The sequence below is a fragment of the Saccopteryx bilineata genome, chromosome 6, assembly GCF_036850765.1.
Source record: "Saccopteryx bilineata isolate mSacBil1 chromosome 6, mSacBil1_pri_phased_curated, whole genome shotgun sequence".
Lineage (NCBI taxonomy): Eukaryota > Metazoa > Chordata > Mammalia > Chiroptera > Emballonuridae > Saccopteryx > Saccopteryx bilineata.
This window is the reverse complement of record NC_089495.1, coordinates 119,202,958-119,224,216: the sequence shown is the minus strand read 5'-3', so window position 1 is coordinate 119,224,216 and position 21,259 is coordinate 119,202,958. Positions and strand designations below refer to the sequence as shown.

The 21,259-nt window shown below is 38.0% G+C and overlaps 1 protein-coding gene across 1 annotated transcript in view; it reads left to right on the top strand.

Moving 5' to 3' along the window:
- The first annotated feature begins 234 nt into the window (after positions 1–234).
- TRPC4 (transient receptor potential cation channel subfamily C member 4) overlaps positions 235–21,259 on the top strand; it is a 270,133-nt gene continuing 249,108 nt past the window's right edge. Inside the window, exon 1 of the mRNA XM_066234980.1 lies at positions 235–404. The gene's annotated coding sequence lies outside the window, so the exon portion shown is untranslated. The remainder of the gene's footprint in view (positions 405–21,259) is intronic.

Genomic DNA, 21,259 nt, shown 5'->3' with positions numbered 1-21,259 from the left:
CTTCAGGGACTGTCCCTTCCCAGACGGGTCTGCGCTGACACCGAGTCAGACAGCCTCCCGGGACTGAGGGCAGGGATCTTTTTTCTGGACTAATCCGCTGTCATCCGTGAGAACGCTCCCTTTACCCAGAGGAATCGGTGGGGGCGGGTGTAGGCGAGTCCTCCTCCTCCCCAGGCGCTCGCTCCCTCCTCCTCCCAAGCCGCCCCTCCCCCTCCCCCAAGGCGCTGCGCTCCGAGCATCCTCTCTCCGCCCAGTTCGGTGCCAGCTGCGTGGGCTCCGGTCTCGTCCGTCTTCCTTGGAACGCTCCGAAACTCGGCGGGGACCAAGGGGTGTCCCATTGGAACTGGAAGCGTGGCCAGTCCTTGCACGGATCCCTCTTCAGCCAGAACATCGTAACTTTACAGGTAGGAAAAAGAGGGGTGTCGCCTCACACAGCTCCTGTTTAGCCCGACCTGCGCGTCGCCTCTTTTCTGGGATCCCGGCTGAGTTCCCCCAAGATGCCTGGGAAGCCGGCTCCCTCCGGGGAGGTGGACTGGCATCCCCGGGGATTAGGAGTTCGGGAGGCTCCCGCGGCATGGTTTCTCTTCCAGGGTCCACCAGATCTGTAAGCTTTGTGTGTCTGGCCCGCGCTGAGCAGGACTTTGGGGATGCTTCTCAGTCTTTAAAGCACCGGAGAGGGCTAGGAGTGAACCCTCGGTGTGACTTGTATGGTAAACAAAGCCGCTGCAGCCGCCGCGGTGCTGGGGAGGAAGGCTGTTTTTAGCTTTGTATGCATTGGGAGAAAATCGAGATCTTGGTGGTTGCTGGGAGTAATCTAAGTGAGTCCTACCTAGCTAGCCATCCTGGGTACCTAAACGGAGGGAATGAAGAAAGGGGTAGTGATCATCAATATCCTGTTGATCAATTGCACTGCGTCATTTTCAATCTCTATCGAGAAACGGAACCACTTTTATCCGCGTGGCTAGACCCAGGCTAGTGATTCCTAGTAGGCTTGGCAACCGAAATTGCAATGACTGTTTACTCCCTGGGTATATCACTGGGATTCGCAGCTCAACTTGTTTCAGCTGTGAACTCGGAGCTGCCTTTTGTTACTATGGAACACTACAAGGGAATAGAGACTTTGAGAGAGGGAGTGAGTAAGGGAGCTCTTATCTCGTTTTTAGCCACTATGTTGTATTCATTAATTCATTATGCTGCATCCTTATTCACATGGTTTTTGAGGGGACCTTTCCCAGTTACATTACACACCTATAAGATGAAGCAGGTTGCTTACTGAGTAGGCACCAAGCCGAAGGAGTGAGAGGAGGCAGAAGCCAGGTTTGTTTTATTAAAAAGAAATTTAGAACAGTCTTGTAAAACTGAAAAAAAATAAAAATTAAAAAAATATATATATATATTTTCTGTCAGGTGTCCTAGTTTTTTTTAACTTTCCTATAAATATTACATATCACAAGTTCTTTAAAAGGTTATAGTCTTTTTTTTTATTTAGTAAAACTTTGAATTAGAGAAAATATAAGTGGGCTGATATGTTAAGCATTGCGGTGGTATGTTTTTATTTATGCTTACATTTCTAATACTTATGTCTCTTCATCTGCACAGAAGACCAGGAAACATTCCCTGCCCTCTTAAGTATTTATGGCAAAAAAAAAAAAAAAATCAATGAGATATAGGGATAACTAGTACGTCAGACAGTAGAGTCAGACTATAAGACATTCTTGAAGGAACACTTAAAACTATATAAGTTAGCCCTGGCCGGTTGGTTCAGCGGTAGAGCGTCGGCCCAGCATGTGGAAGTCCTGAGTTGATTCTTGGTCAGGGCACACAGGAGAAGCGCCCATCTGCTTCTCCACCCTTCCCCCTGTCCTTTCTCTTTCTTCCCCTCCTGCAGTTAAGGCTCTATTGGAGCAAAAGTTGACCTGGGTGTCTCATCTCAGAAAAATACCAAAATAAATAAATAAAAATAAAAACTATGTAAGTTAATGCAGTTAATCCAAATCAGGACATCAGTAGACATTAAATGGACTTTTATCACAGTAATTTATGCAAATGTCTTGGATTAACAAAGTTTAGTACAGATAGAAAGAAAGAAAGCTCTTACATTGTTTATGAATGAGAGACCATGGACGGGAGAGCCTTTCAATAGAGATCTGATCAGAGCCTGGCTACTCTGCTGTTTGTGACTATGGAGTAAAGAGCTCACAGATTGATGCCAAGAATGTGATACACAAAGACAAATACTAACAAGTAGGAGAGATTGATACATAACAAATGCTTAATATTCATTGAGTAAATAAATATATATATATTTAGACAGAGAGATGGTTAAAATAAGGCATACTGACAAGATACGTCATTGCAAATTTAGAACCTTTCTTCATCTTAAGTAAGAACTTGAACATGGACATTCATCAAAGCATGAAGTGTCTATGTTCCACAGATACAAAATACTTCTCTTTTTTGTAAAAACTGTCAAACAAACATTACAAGCATTTCTAAAAGATTTCTGAATTTGAAAAGTTAAATAATTTTTAATTTTCTTGCTTGATGGTCATTTGCAAAGATTTATAGGAGGTGGGATACATTTCCATTACTTATAACCTTTAAAATTTTGTAATTTGTATGTTTATTTCTCTGTTGTAGTTATTCTTGGGAGGTCAAAATCAACATGCACAGAGAAAAGTATGAAAAAAATTAAAGTTCTGTATGAATTTTATGTCCTTTAATTAGTAAGAGACCAAATAACTTTTCATGTAAGATAACCTTACTTAATTCATACCTATCATAAATAAGACACATTAGAAACATTTATATTCTTTTTGATTTAGGGAAAACGATAATATTATTCAGTATTTTATACCTTTAAATATTTTTATACCTTTAAACCCTGTTATTAACATAATTAAATTTCTATCAAAGTATAACAATAACACTTAAGATGTGTACTGACTAACCCTACTGAATTAAAAAATACTTTCACAATTATATTGTTGAAAGTACTGTCATATTTTTATACCTACATATTTAACTGCCAGGATAATTGATAGTAATTCAGATGGTCAACATTATATTTAGCAACTGAAAACTAAAATAATCTATCTTTTCTAAAAGATACATATCTTGGAACAAAAATAAAGATATGCACAAATTTGTTAATATTTAATAACAAATATCAGATGAAGGATTTTGTAAATAAATATAGATACATAAAAATGCTAAACAGTATCTAAGACTGTGGACTGAGTATTTTGTGAAAAAAATGTGGTTTCATTTTTTAAAACAAGTTAGTTGAAAGAAAATATAATTAACTCTTAAAATTTTTTCCCCCAAAATTATCATTGCCAAACATACAAGATCAGATTCTAAGGTGAATCTTAATTTACTACATTATAATGTCTGGGATAAATTAAAATCATTTTGATTCATATTTTTAATATCTTTGGAAAACCCACCATAAGCATTTTGGTTCTCATTGAAAGTGAAGTTGAAGAGACAGATCAAAACAAAAACCTTGTCTTTTTACCTAATTTATGACCCATCCCCTATCCACACCAAATGAACATTAAAACTGTTTAATTCAACCCAACTTCAACTGGACATATAACTCTATCTAGATGTGATTTTTGAAAAATGCTTTGGAACTCTCTCTTTTTCTGTTTTCTCTTTCAGCTTCATTGAGACCTCAATATTTGAATACATTTGAGAATATTTTGATCAGGGATATAACATCATGGATATACCTTTTTTTTATATGGACAGAGAGAGAGTCAGAGAGAGGGATAGATAGGGACAGACAGACAGGAATGGAGAGAGATGAGAAGCATCAATCATCAGTTTTTTGTTGTGACACCTTAGTTGTTCATTGATTGCTTTCTCATATGTGCCTTGACCATGGGCCTTCAGCAGACCGAGTAACCCCCCGCTCTAGCCAGCGACCTTGGGTCCAAGCTGGTGAGCTTTTTGCTCAAGCTGGCACCCCGGGGTCTCGAATCTGGGTCCTTCTGCATCCCAGTTCGATGCTCTATCCACTGCACCACGGCCTGGTCAGGCATAGATATACCTTTTTAATGAGCACAAATATAGATCTGGCCTCTGAGAACATTAGTACTACTAAATAGTTCTATGATGAAAATGCATTTAGGAAAAGATGCCATTCATCTATGAAAATAAAAATCGAAGACACAATCATTGAAAATATATTCATTTAAAATTACATTTCTCGGCCCTGGCTGGTTGGCTCAGTGGTAGAGCATCAGCCTGGCGTGCAGGAGTCCCAGGTTCGATTCTCGGCCAGGGTACACAGGAGAAGCGCCCATCTGCTTCTCCAGCCCTACCCCTCTCCTTCCTCTCTGTCTCTCTCTTCCCCTCCCACAGCCAAGGCTCCATTGGAGCAAAGTTTGCCCGGGCACTGAGGATGGCTCTGTGGCCTCTGCCTCAGGCGCTAGAATGGCTCTGATTGCAACAGAACAACGCCCTAGATGGGCAGAGCATCGCCCCCGGGTGGGCATGCTGGGTGGATCCCGGTCAGGCGCATGTGGGAGTCTGTCGGCCTCTCCATTTCCAGCTTCGAAAAAATACAAAAAAAAAAAAAAAAAAAAATTACATTTCTCTATGCACTGTTTAGTAAATGAAGTGATCTATTTAAGTTTTCAAAAAAAATTTAATGATCTTTTTAAAAGTTCATTTTTACTTAAATAGACTGGGAAAGATCCTATTTCAATTTAAGTTTCAGTACTTGATCTGCTAATATAATTAAACTGTATGTGATATATCATTAATATTAGTGTATACTTTGTCTCCTTTATTTAATAAACGTTTTCTTTGAGATACAGCAGTGTCATAGAATCACTGACAGGTAACAGATGACACATGGACACAGTTTTACCCTTAAAATTAGAAATGTTAATTAAAACGTTATATTTAAAAATAGGCCTTGGTAGCTTTGTCTAGCACACTGCATTCTTTTTGAGAAATGGTGGGTCCAATGAAATGACTCAGATATGTAGTCATGCTATTCTGTTTGTCATCTGTTATTATATTTTTTGAAATATTTTGAAAAAGTCACAAAAGTAATTTGCTTGAACAAATACTATTGGGTTAAAATTTATTTAGGACAATAAAGAAGCTATTAGGCTAAAACAAAGGAAAAAAAGGTACAAGGAGAGAGGCAATATTTGCAGATACTTGCTGTATGCCAGGCAGTATGCTAGAAACTTTAAAAAAATTATTTTTCTTTTTTTGTGACAGAGACAGAGAGAGAGACAGAAAGAGGGACAGATAGGGTCAGACAGAAAGGGAGAGAGATGAGAAGCATCAATTCTTTGTTGTGGCACCTTAGTTGTTCATTGATAGCTTTCTCATATGTGCCGTGACCAGGGTGCTACAGCAGACCAAGTGACCCCTTGTTCAAGCCAGCGACCTTGGGTCCAAGCTGGTGAGCCTTGCTCAAACCAGATAAGCCCGTGCTCAAGGTGGTGACCTCGGGGTTTCGAACCTGGGTCCTCTACATCCCAGCCTTACACTCTATCCACTGTACCACCACCTGGTCGGGCTAAACAATTATTTTCATGTTTATCTTTATATCTACCTTAAAAATTACAAAGCTGTTCTGTAGGAGAGTCAGGATTTTGAACCCATGTCTACTTATGTCAAAAGCTTAATTTTTTTAGTTTTAAAGATAAAATTAGTAAACTTTTAACAACTCATAAATTTATTGGATTTAGACAGATATTAATTTCTTTAATTTTTAAACTAATGTAACTGAGACATAAATCCATCATGAGACTAGAAATTGAAATAATACTCTGTTAACTAAAGTTCCATCAGTTTGGAAGCACAGCAGGAGATATACTATTCAATTTCAAGCAGGTTGTTTTCAAAACTATTTTCTTTCTTACTCTTGAACATAAATGTAATATATGTGGAAAGGGAACACAGGTTTATTTTTCATGGACATAATTCAAGGTTATATTTTTTTCTTTAAATAATCATGTTATAATTACTAAATAAATTTTTTCACTCAAACTTTAGAACATTGTAAGCTGTTAATAAAACATCTTTGTTTATAGAAATAGTCATGTCAAGACATATTAGGTTTATATTGTATCTTATTTATGTCATATAAAATTTCTGCACCAGTGATTTTACCTTAATTTTATCTGAAATTTTAATTGCCTATTTATTCTTAATGTCCCTTGGTATTTAATGAAGTAACTCTCATTTATACATCCTAAAGGTATCTATTAGCTGGTAGTACATTTTAAGAAATTTGTCATGTTTTTTTAAACCTATACCAGCTATTAAAGCTGACATAAAGTGCATACGTCCAAAGACCTCTTGATATTGAAGTTGAATAGTGTTTTTCGATATACGTAGTACCATTACGAATATTAACACTGAAATGGTATCCATTTAGATAATATTTGTTGAATATTAGTAAACAAATAATTGAACAAATAGATTAATGACACACGTGTAAGCTCTACATCTTTGCATTTTCTGGCAAAGTTTCCTTTGTATTTCTTCCTGTCAAAATGTTCTCCAAGGCCCTGGCCGTTTGGCTCAGCGGTAGAGCGTCGGCCTGGTATGCAGGGGACCCGGGTTCGATTCCCGGCCAGGGCACACAGGAGAAGCGCCTATCTGCTTCTCCACCACCCCCCCCTCCTTCCTCTCTGTCTCTCTCTTCCCCTCCCGCTGCCAAGGCTCCATTGGAGCAAAGATGGCCCGGGCGCTGGGGATGGCTCCTTGGCCTCTGCCCCAGGCGCTAGAGTGGCTCTGGTTGCGGCAGAGCGATGCCCGGGAGGGGCAGAGCATCGCCCCCTGGTGGGCAGAGCGTGGCCCCTGGTGGGCGTGCCGGGTGGATCCTGGTCGGGCGCATTCGGGAGTCTGTCTGACTGTCTCTCCCCGTTTCCAGCTTCAGAAAAATACAAAAAGAAAAAAAGAAAAAAAAAAAGAAAAAAAATGTTCTCCAAGCACTTAAGCCTAGCTCAATATTACTGTCTGCTTGAAAGTTTCTTTCCTGTCCCCATGTGTCACAAGTAAAACAAGCAAAATTCTTGTGCTATATGCTGCCTTGCAAGAGGGTAAAGATCTGTTTCCTGACCTAGACAGTAAATCCCTGGAAGAAACCCAGAGGATGCTCAAAAAGTGCATGAATTAGATTGTCATAAATATTATGCTTTTGTAATTGAGCATAATTAATTTATTTCACAGTTTTAATACCATAGTTGGCTGAAATTGAGCATATTTATTTATATAATGAAGCCAGTCATAATAATAATATTACACTTATGTGATATGTTGAGTACCATATTGTGACGGATATTACAAAAATAATTAACCCACAGTTATTCAGTTGACATAGCTTTCAGTCAACTGGTAACTTTGCAATGCTCATTTTCACAGGACTTGTAGAACCAGTTATGAATATGTGTTAGTTTAAATAGTGCTGTGCTAAAAAGCTTAAGGGAGAGCTTTTATGTCATTATATTGTGAGAAGTGTGTGTAGAGTTGAAAGAGGATGGATACAAATATTTCTCAGGAATGCCTACTGAAGTAAGGAAAGCCAGAGACTTCTTGGGCATGATATTTGGAAAATTATGTTGAGAATTCATGTCAAAGACTTGGCAGCACATGATGCCCTGTTGTGGGTGACAGGAGCACTTTATGATAAAGTCTTCTTATTCTACTTCATTTAGAGTATGAGTGTTACAACTTATGATATATGAAAAGTGTTCAGATACTCTCCTACATTTTAAATATATTTTACCTCTTAATGATAATGGAAAAACAACACAACTGTTTTTTTTTTTGTTTTTTTTTTCTGTATTTTTCTGAAGCCGGAAACAGGGAGAGACAGTCAGACAGACTCCCTCATGCGCCCGACCGGGATCCACCCGGCACGCCCACCAGGGGGTGATGCTCTGCCCACCAGGGGGCGATGCTCTGCCCCTCTGGGGCATCGCTCTGTTGCGACCAGAGCCACTCTAGCGCCTGGAGCAGAGGCCAAGGAGCCATCCCCAGCGCCAGGGCCATCTTTGCTCCAGTGGAGCCTTGGCTGCGGGAGGGGAAGAGAGAGACAGAGAGGAAGGAGAGGGGGAGGGGTGGAGAAGCAGATGGGCACTTCTCCTGTGTGCCCTGGCCGGGAATCGAACCCAGGACTTCTGCACGCCAGGCCGACACTCTACCACTGGGCCAACCGGCCAGGGCTACAACACAACTGTTTAAACTGGTACCCTGTGTATACCAGGATCATAGTTCATGCATATTGCATTGTAATTTTTATTTTCACATAATTAGTGTAAATTAGTGTTCAAGATACACTTTTTGAAAGGATAAATGGAATAAATAAATGCATGGGTGATAGGTCTGCTGTCAGCTGTTATGCTCAACTCCTTTATCTTAACATGCTGTTCTTTCAAGTAACTGGTCATACACCATAGCAATCCTCCAAAACACGAGGAGAGGATAGGCATAATGCATAGTGCACATCACATGAAGAATGGAGAACTTGTCATGCTTTGTGTAAAATCATCTCCACTTTGGCAGCACGTTTGCATTTTCATGCTAAGTGGAGGGAAACAGCATACCCTGAGGATCACATGAAAGTTTAAATTTTAACTGCATGGTCCTCTCTGGTAGTTGTAGTTTGATAAGCACAATTGGGCCTTGTTTAATTTTATCGAGAGTCAAATACATATCTTCTAGATAGCTATATAAGTAATAAAGAATATCAGCCTGACCTGTGGTGGCGCAGTGGATAAAGTGTCGCCCTGGAAATGCTGAGGTCGCCGGTTCGAAACCCTGGGCTTGCCTGTTCAAGGCACATATGGGAGTTGATGCTTCCAGCTCCTCCCCCCTTCTCTCTCTCTCTGTCTCTCTGTCTCTCCCTCTCTCTGTCTTCTCTAAAAATGAATAAATAAAATAAAATTTAAAAAAATTAAAAAAAAAAGAATATTAAAGAGTGGAAGACTGCTCTTGGGTGATAAGCTATTAAGGTAGTGCCTACAGATGAATATCAGTGATTGTGAGATACATATTGTCAGCAAAGAGTGTAGAATAGCTCATAAAAGACAATAGAAATTATTTGGCCAGTAATTGTACCTGTAGAATGATTAGATGTATGATAAATAACTTGGAAGGCCATCTAATTCAAAAGTCATTTTAAAATTATTGGTATTTTAGAGAGAGAAAAGAAAAAGAAGAAGAAAGAGAAACACCAGATTGATGGTCCACTTATTTATGCATTCATTGGTTGATTTCTTGCGTGTGCCCTGACTAGTGATCCAACCCACAGCACTGGCATTTGGGAATGACACTAACAAACTGAGCTACCTGGCCAGGGCTTCAAAAGTTTGTTTTTAAACAAGACTCTCAAATCTTATTAAATGATTTTTATAATATATTACATATATACATGCACACATATAAGATGTTTGTGTTTTTTTTATAAATAAATTTTTATTTTAATGGGGTGACATCAATAAATCAGGGTACATACATTCAAAGAAAACATTTCCAGGTTATCTTGTCGTTTAGTTATGTTGCATACCCATCACCCGCATATAAGATGTTTTATTAAAGGTTTATTTAACAGTATTCTACATGCTAAGAATACAAAAGCATATATTTTCCTTATTCCTTGGTATTTCAAACAAAGAAGTCTCATAAACCTCATATTCTGTTTTAGTGTCCCGTACTATCTTACAACCACTTTACTGTTTTATTGTCTCATCTTTTCTCATGGAAATGGAGAACTCATTAAGAAAATTGTATTTTAATAAATGTATTCTGTATATGCAATTAAAAGAAAAAAACAAGACTTTGGATCATGTTGGAAGAAATTGATCCAAATTTTTGGATGCATCCTCATTGCCTCAAATTATTGTTTCCTATAAGAGTAAGACTTAAGTTTTTCAACTATAAAGAGCTATGTTAAACTTAAATAGCATTATTGATGTTATCACGATAATATTTTTGTTTTATATAGAAGTTACTAAATTACCATTCAGAGGCAATGCATTCTAGGAGATATGTTGTTTTCCAAAATCTTGATGGATTTATGGTGATGCATTCATATTTTCCTAACCCTTCCTTGGAACTAATGAAGCAAGCTTAAGGGAAGAAGCCAGTTTTAGAACTAGGAGTGTGGTGACTTGGATACTCCCTCCCTACACCTTTGCCTTGGGACATAAAAGATGTTGACTCAAGATATTCTTGGAAGAGTGAATCCATTATACAGTCATCTAGGAATTTTCATACCCACTGTTTGTGTTTTTCAGTCAGCTCTTCTGTCTAGAGCTGAGAATGTATTGAAGATCTACAGAAAGCCCATCTTTTCATGGCATTAAATACTACGAACAAAAGAGGAACTGAACTAGTTACATTACTTTTATTAAAATCACTTTTGGGACCAGCATGCCTCGGACTACCCAGACTTTGCCAGAATTTTTGCTTTCTGAGATTCGTTACGTGACATCATTAGAATTATTTTCAAAACCTACTTCTAAGCCTCTGAGAACCTTGACTCTTAAGAAGAAAGACATGTTTCTAAAGAAGACTCACATTTTAGGGTTATGGTTGCCCTGTAGGTTACTCAATAGCTTTGTTTCTAAAAAATTAAAGATATGTGGTTTATAGGAAGAAAATGTCAGGGAGAAAGACTTCTTGGCTTATCTCGTTCATTTTCACCTCCCAGCGAAACATTTTGATTTGTAACGAACAAGCTTAGAAAGCTGGACTGTGTGTCATTGCTTAACACTTCAGCATGTTCTTGGAACAAAGAGAATTGGCAAATGACTTTTGCTCTTTCATGAATAAAAAAAGGTTTAATGAAAAAATATTTTGTTATAATAGTAGTTATAATGAACTTTTTCAACATATAAAATAACAACAGCTTAACTTGAATTATAAAAAAACTGTTTGCATTCTGTTTACTTGGCAGTGGGCCATTAAGACCTGAACTTAAAGCATAACTTTCTAATATACTTAAATATTTTTTTTTACCAGTTATCACATGGCTGTAATTAAAATATTGGATCTAATTAAATATTAAAAATTTTCTCTTTCAGAATAAGTTAACAGTAATAATTTTTGGCAACCAAAAAGAAATTCAAGGGGTATTTTTTTATAATATAATATTTTAACATCCGATTTTTAAAAAGCATTGGTATGTACAAAGTAAAAATAGAGGCTAGAGACAAACTGAGAAAAAGCATACAAATTAAGTAGTTGAAATGATCCATTGTTCACTAATCTAGATATATTTGTAACATGTAACTTTGATTTATTTCAGTTTATTTACCAAATGTTATTTGAGTGCTATTATAATGCCATTGGTCATATGAGTCAAAATAAGATCTCGCCTGACCAGGCAGTGGCGCAGTGAATAGAGTGTCGGACTGAGATGTGGAGGACCCAGGTTTGAGACCCCAAGGTCACCAGCTTGAGCACGGGCTCATCTGGTTTGAGCAAAGCTCACCAGCTTGGACCCAAGGTCTCTGGCTTAAGCAAGGGGTTATTTGGTCTGCTGTAGCCCCACAGTCAAAGCACATATGAGAAAGCAATCAATGAATAACTAAAGTACTGCAACAAAAAACTGATGATTGATGCTTCTCATCTCTCTCCGTTCCTGTCTGTCTGTCCCTATCTATCCCTCTCTCTGACTCTCTCTGAAAAAAAAAAAAATCTCATCTCTAAAAATATAAAGGGACTATGTATCAAAATTAATGTGATTAAAGAGAACCTCTACTCAAAATGAATTGGTATTCATTAGCTTTTAGAAGTGTTTCAGGATCTGTTAGGACTTATCTTGATTATTTTAACCATCATAAAAGGATGCAAAAGTATACTAAAGAGAATGACTACTCAAAGGGTTTTATATACCATTTGGTTCATTTCTAATGCAATGTTTAATAATATGTATGGCTTGCATTTCATCAGCCCTCTACTTACAGATGTACACCTTTAATTGTCTAAATTGGTCCTAGGTTTAAGGTTCCTCCTTCATGGACTGGATGCTATGACAGGATTTGCCATATGTAAATTCATCTTCCTTGCTGCCTCAACCAGAGTAGAGCACATCCACGTGTAGATGGTGAGGGTGGTAGACATTTATTTTTTCTAAACATTGATAACATTGTGCTAAGATCCTGTGTTCATGGTTAAATTTAATTGTACCTTCTACTTAATTATGGTTTTTGATAAAATACCATTATGAGTTTGTTTTCTTTAGATTAAAGATAAGGATTTTTTTCCCTAACATTTTTAAGACTATGCAAGATAGGCATAAGGAAAGGATTTTAAGGAAGGGTACAGTGAATTTAATCTATTGTGTTGAAGAAAAATGATCACTTGCAATTTCTGCTCCATTATAAGATAATAAAAATATTACCGGGTTGGTGCTGGGATTTCTGGCCATTTTTGTGTTTTAAACTAAAATGAATGCTCCTTATAGTCATGACAATAGTGTGAAACTTTTCATCTTTCATCAGTGTGCCTTCAAACCCAGTAGTTTTTGAAAAACAAAGCACATATTCTACTAAAAATATTTACTGTCTACATGAGTGTTGTCAAATACCTCTTCTGAAACAGTAAAATACTTGAGATGTATTACTAATTTATTCATCATAGCTATTTTTTAAAGTTTTAACATTTTAATTTTAAAAACTTTGTTTCTCTGAAAATTTTAACAGCTCTTTGAAATTGTTTGCCAATTATTTGAAATATAAATGCAAGACCAACTAATATAAAATATTTATCTAACTTTTTTTTTTTTTTTCATTTTTCTGAAGCTGGAAACAGGGAGAGACAGTCAGACAGACTCCCGCATGCGCCCGACCGGGATCCACCTGGCACGCCCACCAGGGGCGACGCTCTGCCCACCAGGGGGCGATGCTCTGCCCATCCTGGGCGTCGCCATGTTGCGACCAGAGCCACTCTAGTGCCTGAGGCAGAGGCCACAGAGCCATCCCCAGCGCCCGGGCCATCTTTGCTCCAATGGAGCCTCGGCTGCGGGAGGGGAAGAGAGAGACAGAGAGGAAAGCGCGGCGGAGGGGTGGAGAAGCAAATGGGCACTTCTCCTGTGTGCCCTGGCCGGGAATCGAACCCGGGTCCTCCGCACGCTAGGCCGACGCTCTACCGCTGAGCCAACCGGCCAGGGCTTTATCTAACTTTTGATGAGCTGTTTTTGGATTTATTTCTTACCCTAAAGTAGGTTGAGTTAAAGTTGAGGGATAATATATTTATCTTTAAAAAAATAAAATTTTACATGCCCACATGCATGCATTTTGGGGGGCAACAGGCTGAACTGAATAGACTTAATTTTTAAAAAATTTCTTTGGACACAATTTTTTATCTTTTATTTTTCATCTGTAGTTGCAAATGCCACACTGTGTCTTATAGATGTCCTCTGTTCATTTTGCACAACCATGCCTATGTGGAGAAACGAGTATTTTGCTATGTTTAATGTCAGTGAATTTTATCAGTGGTGATGAATTTCTTAAGTTTGTGTTCAATTAAAAATGGTTTTATTTTTACTTCTTTTTTTTTTTTTGTATTTTTCTGAAGCTGGAAATGGGGAGAGACAGTCAGACAGACTCCCACATGTGCCCAACCGGGATCAACCCGGCACGCCCACCAGGGGCGATGCTCTGCCCACCAGGAGGTGATGCTCTGCCCCTCCGGGGCATCGCTAGCGCCTGGGGCAGAGGCCAAGGAGCCATCCCCAGCGCCCGGGCCATCTTTGCTCCAATAGAGCCTCGGCTGCGGGAGGGGAAAAGAGAGACAGAGAGGAAGGAGGGGGTGGGGGTGGAGAATCAAATGGGCGCTTCTCCTATGTGCCCTGGCTGGGAATCGAACCCAGGTCCCCCGCACGCCAGGCCGACGCTCTACCGCTGAGCCAACCGGCCAGGGCTTTACTTCATTTTTAAAGCTCTTTTCATTGCATAGAGTATTTTAGTTTGGACATGTGTCACTCAGTTGGCGTATGCATTTGATCATTTCTTTTGGTATGTCAGCCTTCATCCTGAATGTTTCTCCTTTGAGGGCAACGTGTCCTTAATTTTGGTTGCCCTTCTGTTTTCTTTTAGACCTTTGTTTTCAGTAGTTTTACAGTAATGTACCTGGGAAATCTCTTTGAATTTCTACTGCTTGACATTTGGAGCACTTCTTAAATATGATTTGATATCTTTCATCAGATTTTAGAAAATTCTTGGTCATTCTCTCTTCAGAGACAGTTTTTCAACTTTCCTTTCTTGACTCCCTTAAAGGGGGAAGAAAGGCCTTCAATTACACGTTTCCAATTTTCAACTCTATTGAAATATTACTCATATTTCTGTTATTCTTTTAATTCTTCTATCGATGTATCTTATCTTCCATTTGTTTTTGCTCTCTGTGCTATGATGTGGACACTCTTTATAGCCTTATCTTTCCATGAATGAGCCCTCTTTTCTTTAATGTCCTGTATGCTCTTAAACTTTTTAAGTTATTGCTTTTAATTATTGCATTTTTCACTTTAAGGTTTTCAATTTTATTATTTTTCATAGCCTTTAGAGTCCTCATAAAATTTTCCATTTTTCTGCCTAAGTTATGAATATTCTTAAATATTCATTTTGAAGCATGGGGATGACACCTCCAATAAGTAAGTATTGATCTGCTTATCTTAAACAATTTTAATGTCTTTAATTTTTTCATTTGAAGGTGAATAACGTGTAGCAAAAACTGTAGAAATTTTCCATTGTTTCCCAGAAAGACTGTCCACCCTGCCCTTTTAGCAGGAAGGGAGGATGGAGTGGACATCTTAATCCAATCACAGACCGAGCTAACGAGAGGCTAATTTTCAGACTCTGCAAGAGTCTGTGCATCCTTGTTGATCCTGCTGATATATTGTTGGTCCCCAGGGTCTGTCTGAGAATCTAGGCTATTTAATAAGACCTCTTTTCTTGCAGGGTCCTGAATAGTGAATTTTGTCTCAGCATTGTCCAATTGGCAAGCTTTCCGATGAGTGTCTTATGTTCCCGCAAAGCTTAAGATTTTAACTATTGTCTCAAGAGAAGAGTTGTTGAATGTGATACTCACTTCCATTTGTCTTCCTTCTTACTGGATATGGGAACCTTGTATTCTAGTTGTCCTGGAAAATGCCCTCAGAGGGTAGATGGTTTGTAGAAGATCAATTCATCTCTCTGTAGTATCTCTCTATCCTAGATCTTGTGTCCTTAAAAGTCTTAGTTAGTTCGGCAACTCTCTTTAGGTAGAAGTTGTTTATTGGATTATTTACTTATCAAAAAGAATGTTAGTCTCCTACTTGCCATTCCATTATAGTCAGAAACTAAAGTTCTTCTTATTTTATATTTTGACTTTAAAGCTGAAAAATTTGGCAAAATGTTTTTTTATATTCATATGGTTCAGTATAGGTACCATATGAGGGTCAACTATGGCAACTGCAAAAGAGTTTTGGAATCTATAACCTGATTTTGTTATATAACCTCATTAGCACGTAAGTAACATTGTTCTTGCAAAATTACCAAGCCCTTAATATTGGAAACTAAACAACCCGTTTGAAGCTATTTTTTTATATAAAATAATAAATTTTAAATGAAACCATATTAAATTGGCACAAATCAGTTGTAATTAAGTTCTAACTAACAGCTCTATCTTATTGAATAGTAAACACACTATTAACTGAACAAATGTGAAAGCATTATAATGTGGCAGTTTGACCTCTGTCTTGAGGTGAGATTTTTTTAAGCCTGTGGTTTTTCTGAGTAATCATTGTTTCTCCCATTTTAAGTATTATAAAAGGATGGGGAAATGCTTTCATTTACTGCTGTTTGTGTTACATTTATAACTGTCATTGCTAAACTTGCCTATGGCATGGTACAATGTATTTCCTTCAAGTTGCTCTGCATATGTGCCTAACACTATATTATACTGAAACACACAACTTCTGACGTCATCTAAACTGTCTTCAGTTTAAAGAGAGGCTTCATCTTTGATTTTACCATCTGTATCATTGCAGCATATGATTAATATATCTGCTAGTTGTTTTATGTAATCCAAATCAGACTTGCTTACCTTGATATGTACATTATTTGTCTGTTTTTAAAAATATATACATTGTAGTTCTTTTTGTCAGTGCAAGTGAGATGCAGGCATGGATGAGGGAGGATGCTATCTTTCCAATACAGATTTGAACAATGCAACATGGTGTCAACTGCAGCCTGACAAAGTAAGAGTTTGATTGCCAGTGATGAACCTTTTGGCACTGGAGAGTCTTAAGTTTTTTCCACAGCCCTTCCCAATTTAATATTGGATTTAAGTAGAATGAGGACCTTTTGGATGGCCTGGGTGAAGTATCATTTAGCTTTACTCAAAAGATAGTGAGGAGTTACATTGAATTCTGGACTCAGTGCTGGTTGGTCAGGCCCTTGAAAAGAAGTCTACATTTTGTCTTTTGGGCTGACATTCCTAACCTGTCTAACCAAAATCTGATGTCATGGTGTAACCATGGTTCTCAACGCTGTATCTGTTACCATGGAAACGAGTTTGTCTCATGGTCAACAAGAAGTTACCATCTCTTGGCTGCAGAAAAATCTACCCTAAAGCCATACCTCCCCCAAATTCATCTAAGTGTTGTGTGTGTTAATAGCTTGTTCTTTTATTATTTGTCAGTAGTATCTCATGGTATAGATGAAACAACAGTTTTCATATCAGCTGGGACAACAACATGGACAAGCTAGAAGACATAATGATCTAGACCTCACTTCACCTCACCCAGAACTACCTTTCTATCAAGGACTTGGGCCAGCATAGCTGCACACCCATCTTCAACCCAGGAGGCCCATCATTTTTCTTCCAATAATGAGAATCCAGGCCTTTGGAACAAGCTGTGATAGGACGTTAACCAATGTCCTGGTACATCTGGAGGAAGGAAACCAGGCTTCCCTGAAAGTTTTGAGGTGCCATCTGGGGGATTTAGGGAATCTGGGACACCCAAAATAATCCTTGAGGGAAGAGCAGATGTTTGGGGTCTCTCAATTCCAAAATAAAGGTCATCTCATTTCTACTCCAAATACTCTAGTCCTTAATTCTTCCTGACTTGAATACTTTGTTTTTTTCTGCACACCATTGAGACTTGCCAGAAAGCCATCAGGACACTCTTCTTTTCTAAGTACAATGACCAGGGGCACTATTCACAGACCTGCCTCCCTGGTCTGCTTGAAGGTTTTCTTTGAGAATGACTTCACTAAACTTTCTCTTTTTTTTCTTTTTTCTTTTTAAAGAGGAGAGGGAGAGAGAGACAGGAGAGACAGAGAGAGAGAAGGGGGGGAGGAGCTGGAAGCATCAACTCCCATATGTGCCTTGACCAGGCAAGCCCAGGGTTTTGAACCAGCGACCTCAGCATTTCCAGGTCGACGCTTTATCCCACTGCGCCACCACAGGTCAGGCAAAACTTTCAATCATCTATTAACTGGACCTGCTTTTCTCCAGATGATGGGATAGAGGAGTGTCATATTGAGGTATAATGGAAAAATAAAATTATGAAATATTTAAGATAGAAATTTTAGTAATTTGATATATGTATACATTGTGATAAAGTTATTCTCATCTATGTAATTGATATGTCCACCACCTCATATACGTATCATTTTGATAAGAACACTATATATCCTACTCTTTTAGCAAATTTCAACTCTACAATTTTATCAATTATATTAAATATTAGATCCTCAGACCTTATTCATAACAGAAAGTTTATACCCTTTGCCAACATCATCCTGTTCTTCACACCCCTACCCTCAGACCCTGGCGCTCACTTTATACTCTCTGTTTCTACGAGTTTGGCGTCTTTTAGGGTTCACATATAAGTGAGACCCTGTAGTAGTTGCCTTTGTATTTCTCTGGGGGGTTAATTTAACTTAGCATAATGCCCTCAAGTTCCATCTGTGTTGTCTCAAAAGGCAGAACTTCTTTGTTTCTTATGGTTAATACTCTTTTTTAAAAAAATTAACTTTAGAGAGAGAGGAAGGAGAGAGAGCAAGAAAAAGAGAAACATCGATTTGTTGTTCCACTTATGCATTCACTGGTTACTATTGCATATATCCTATCTGGGGATCGAACCCACAACCTTGGCACATCAGGATGACACTCTCACAAACTGAGCTACCCAGCCAGGGTCATGGTTAGTATTTTGTTGCGTGTTTGTCTGTGTGTGCACGCACATATGTATTATCTTATTTATCCATGCATTCATTAACAGACACTTAGGTGATTTCTGTATCTGGGCTTTTGTAAACAGTGCTGCAATGAACATGGGCATGCAGATATCTCTTTGAGATCTTCTCTTTGTTTCCTTTAAGTGTATACCCAGAGTGGGAGTGCTGGATCATATGGTTCTGTTTTTAATATTTTTAGGAAATACCTAAATGTTTTTAAATGTACACTGCTGATGTCTTTTTAAAATAATGTTTCTACTAAAGGTTTCTATTTTTTTAATTTATTCATTGATTTTAGAGAGAGAGGAAGGTAGAGAGACAGACAGAAACATTGATCTGTTTCTGTATTTTCCCTCGCCAGGGATTGAACCTGCAACCTTTACGTATCAGGATGATGATTTATCCAATGGAGTTATCTGGCGAGGGCAAGATTTTTAATTTTTAATAATATTCTTTATTTGAAGCATTACCTTTCAAACAAAGCCCATTGTCTGAAATAGCTAAAATATTGTTTCTTTAGTAGCAGATACCTGACAAGAGTAACAATAAAAAAGTAGAATTAAATAATTTTTGTGTTTTTTTTTCTGGAATCAACCTTTATTTTGTTGACTTGGTTTATATTCTCAGCATCTTCACTGATGTAACCTGTCAACAAAGTTGTACAGTAAAACAAAACCTTCAAACTCTAGAAAATACATATTATTTTCTGCTTGCAAAAATTCTTCTTAAGGTAAAATTTGTGTCTGGAAATTAATTATTGATGGTCTGACTAATGAAAAGATCATATTTCAGACTCCAGGTGATTTTTTTACAGTAAATTACTCTAGGAGGATAGAATATTATGGTTGATGGAATATTATGGTTAACCACAGCTGTGAAAAATGATAGCATGGTGATACACTTTCACAATGTCTATCATTTGAATTGCTCTAACCACTCTAAGTTATTTGGGAAGTAGTGACTAAGCCCTGAGATTTGATGTTACATGGACCCTAATTTGAATCTTGATCCTCACATTTACTAGCAAGATAACCTTCTATAAATTACTTAATACCACTAATCCTCAGGTTTCACATCTATAAACTGAGAATAAAAAGTATCTAACAAATAGTACAGTCAGGAAGATACATAAAATAAGATATCCCAGTTTCAGGAACATAATAATCCTTTAATATGTGGAAAGATCATAGCCAATAATTTATTACTGAAACTTAACGATAAAAATTGAGTTATGAGCTCTAGCCAGTTAGCTCCATTGGTTTGAGCATTGTCCCAAACCACCAAGGTTGCAAGTTTGATACCCGGTCAGAGCACATACGGGAAGCAACCAATGAATGCACAACTAAGTGGGGCAACAAATGAATCTCTCATTCTTGTACTTTCTAAATATTCAAGCATTTTATTGTTATAGATTCACAAAATTAAATAAATGTAAAAATGCTTTATAACCTTTAAAATACAATACAACTGCCTGATCAGGTGGTGGCACAGTGGATAGGGCATTGAACTGGGATGCAGAGGACCCAGGTTTGAAACCCAGAGGTCACTGGCTTGAGATCAGGCTCACCCGCTTAAGCATGGGGTCACTGGCTTGAGCCCAAAGGTTGCTGGCTTGAAACCCAAGGTCACTAGCTTGAGCTCAAGGCCACTGGCTTGAGCAAGGGGTCACTCGCTCTGCTGAAGGCCCACGGTCAAGGCACATATGAGAAAGCAATCAATGAACAACTAAGGTGCTGCAACAAAGAATTGATGCTTCTCATCTCTCTCCTTGTTTATCCCTTTCTCTGTCTGTCTCTCTCTCTGTCTCTCTCTCTGTCTGTCTCTCTCTCTCTGTATAAAAAACAAAATAATATAACTATTTCTTAACAAAATAATGATCCATCATTTCTTTTTATTTTCATAAGAATTGATTCTCACTATTCATTAATCTTTTTATTTTGTACTGAAAAACAAAAAGAGCTCAGGAGTAAAGTGTGTGGGATCTGGAGCCCAATTGCCTGGGTTCAAACCTGTTTCTACCCTTACTATTCAATAGTTGTGTGATATTGGGGAAATATCTTAAGCTCACAATGGCTTAGGTACTGATAATAATGTTACTTCCTCTTAGACTTCTGAGAACTAAATGAGATAATGAACATAAAGCACATGGAAGAAGGCTTAAAGCATACTAGGTGCCCAGTGAATATCAGCTTTCTTCACTGAGATCCTTTAAGGGTTTCTTTAACATCTGGACCATCAGTAATCTTAATATCTAGATTTGACCTTTCAGACAATTTTGCATCTGACAATGATATTGTGGCCCCTAGACTTACAGTCCTCAAGAGCCACACTCAACTAGATCTTGAAGCCCAATATTAGCAACTTGTACAATTTGGTGGCCTTTTCAATGTCCTCCTGCACATATCTCAGAATCTTTCTCAAGCTCACTCCTTTTGTCCTTCAGATTCCAGTAACACTCCCAACACAGTAATGGGACTGAAGTTGCTGCACAGGCCTAGTAGCACATCGCCAGTTTGATTTCTCTCAACATGTTCTGTTTCTATCTCTTTATCATGAGATACAAGTTCCATAAAAGCAGTGGTCGTAGCATGACTTATCCATATTCTGCAGTACTTCTCAATGTATTGTACAGTGTCACCTACTAACTGTGCAATGCATATTTATTGAATGGATAATTGAAAATGGAATTGGTTACTTCAAATAAAATGGCTGAGAATTTTTATATATCCAAAACATCTTTCCCACAGTTCTCTATTTGTCAAAATTGCACTCACCCATTTTCTGTGAAACTCTTCCAGGCTTACACAGAAAAAAATTAATCTCTCCTGTGTCTACCTATAATGTACACCTTCCTTAGCTACAAAACCTGAACTACTTACGCGCTTGGCCCATATTGGACTCTAGAACCAAAGACAATTTTCTGACAGGGTCCACTTTATAAAACATAACTTGAGGGAGATTCTTTTTGTTGAGATTTCTTTAAAAGATGAGTTAAGTATTCATCTTTTTATATTGTGGGAAAAGGACTGCAGGTGTTTGTTATACAGCTA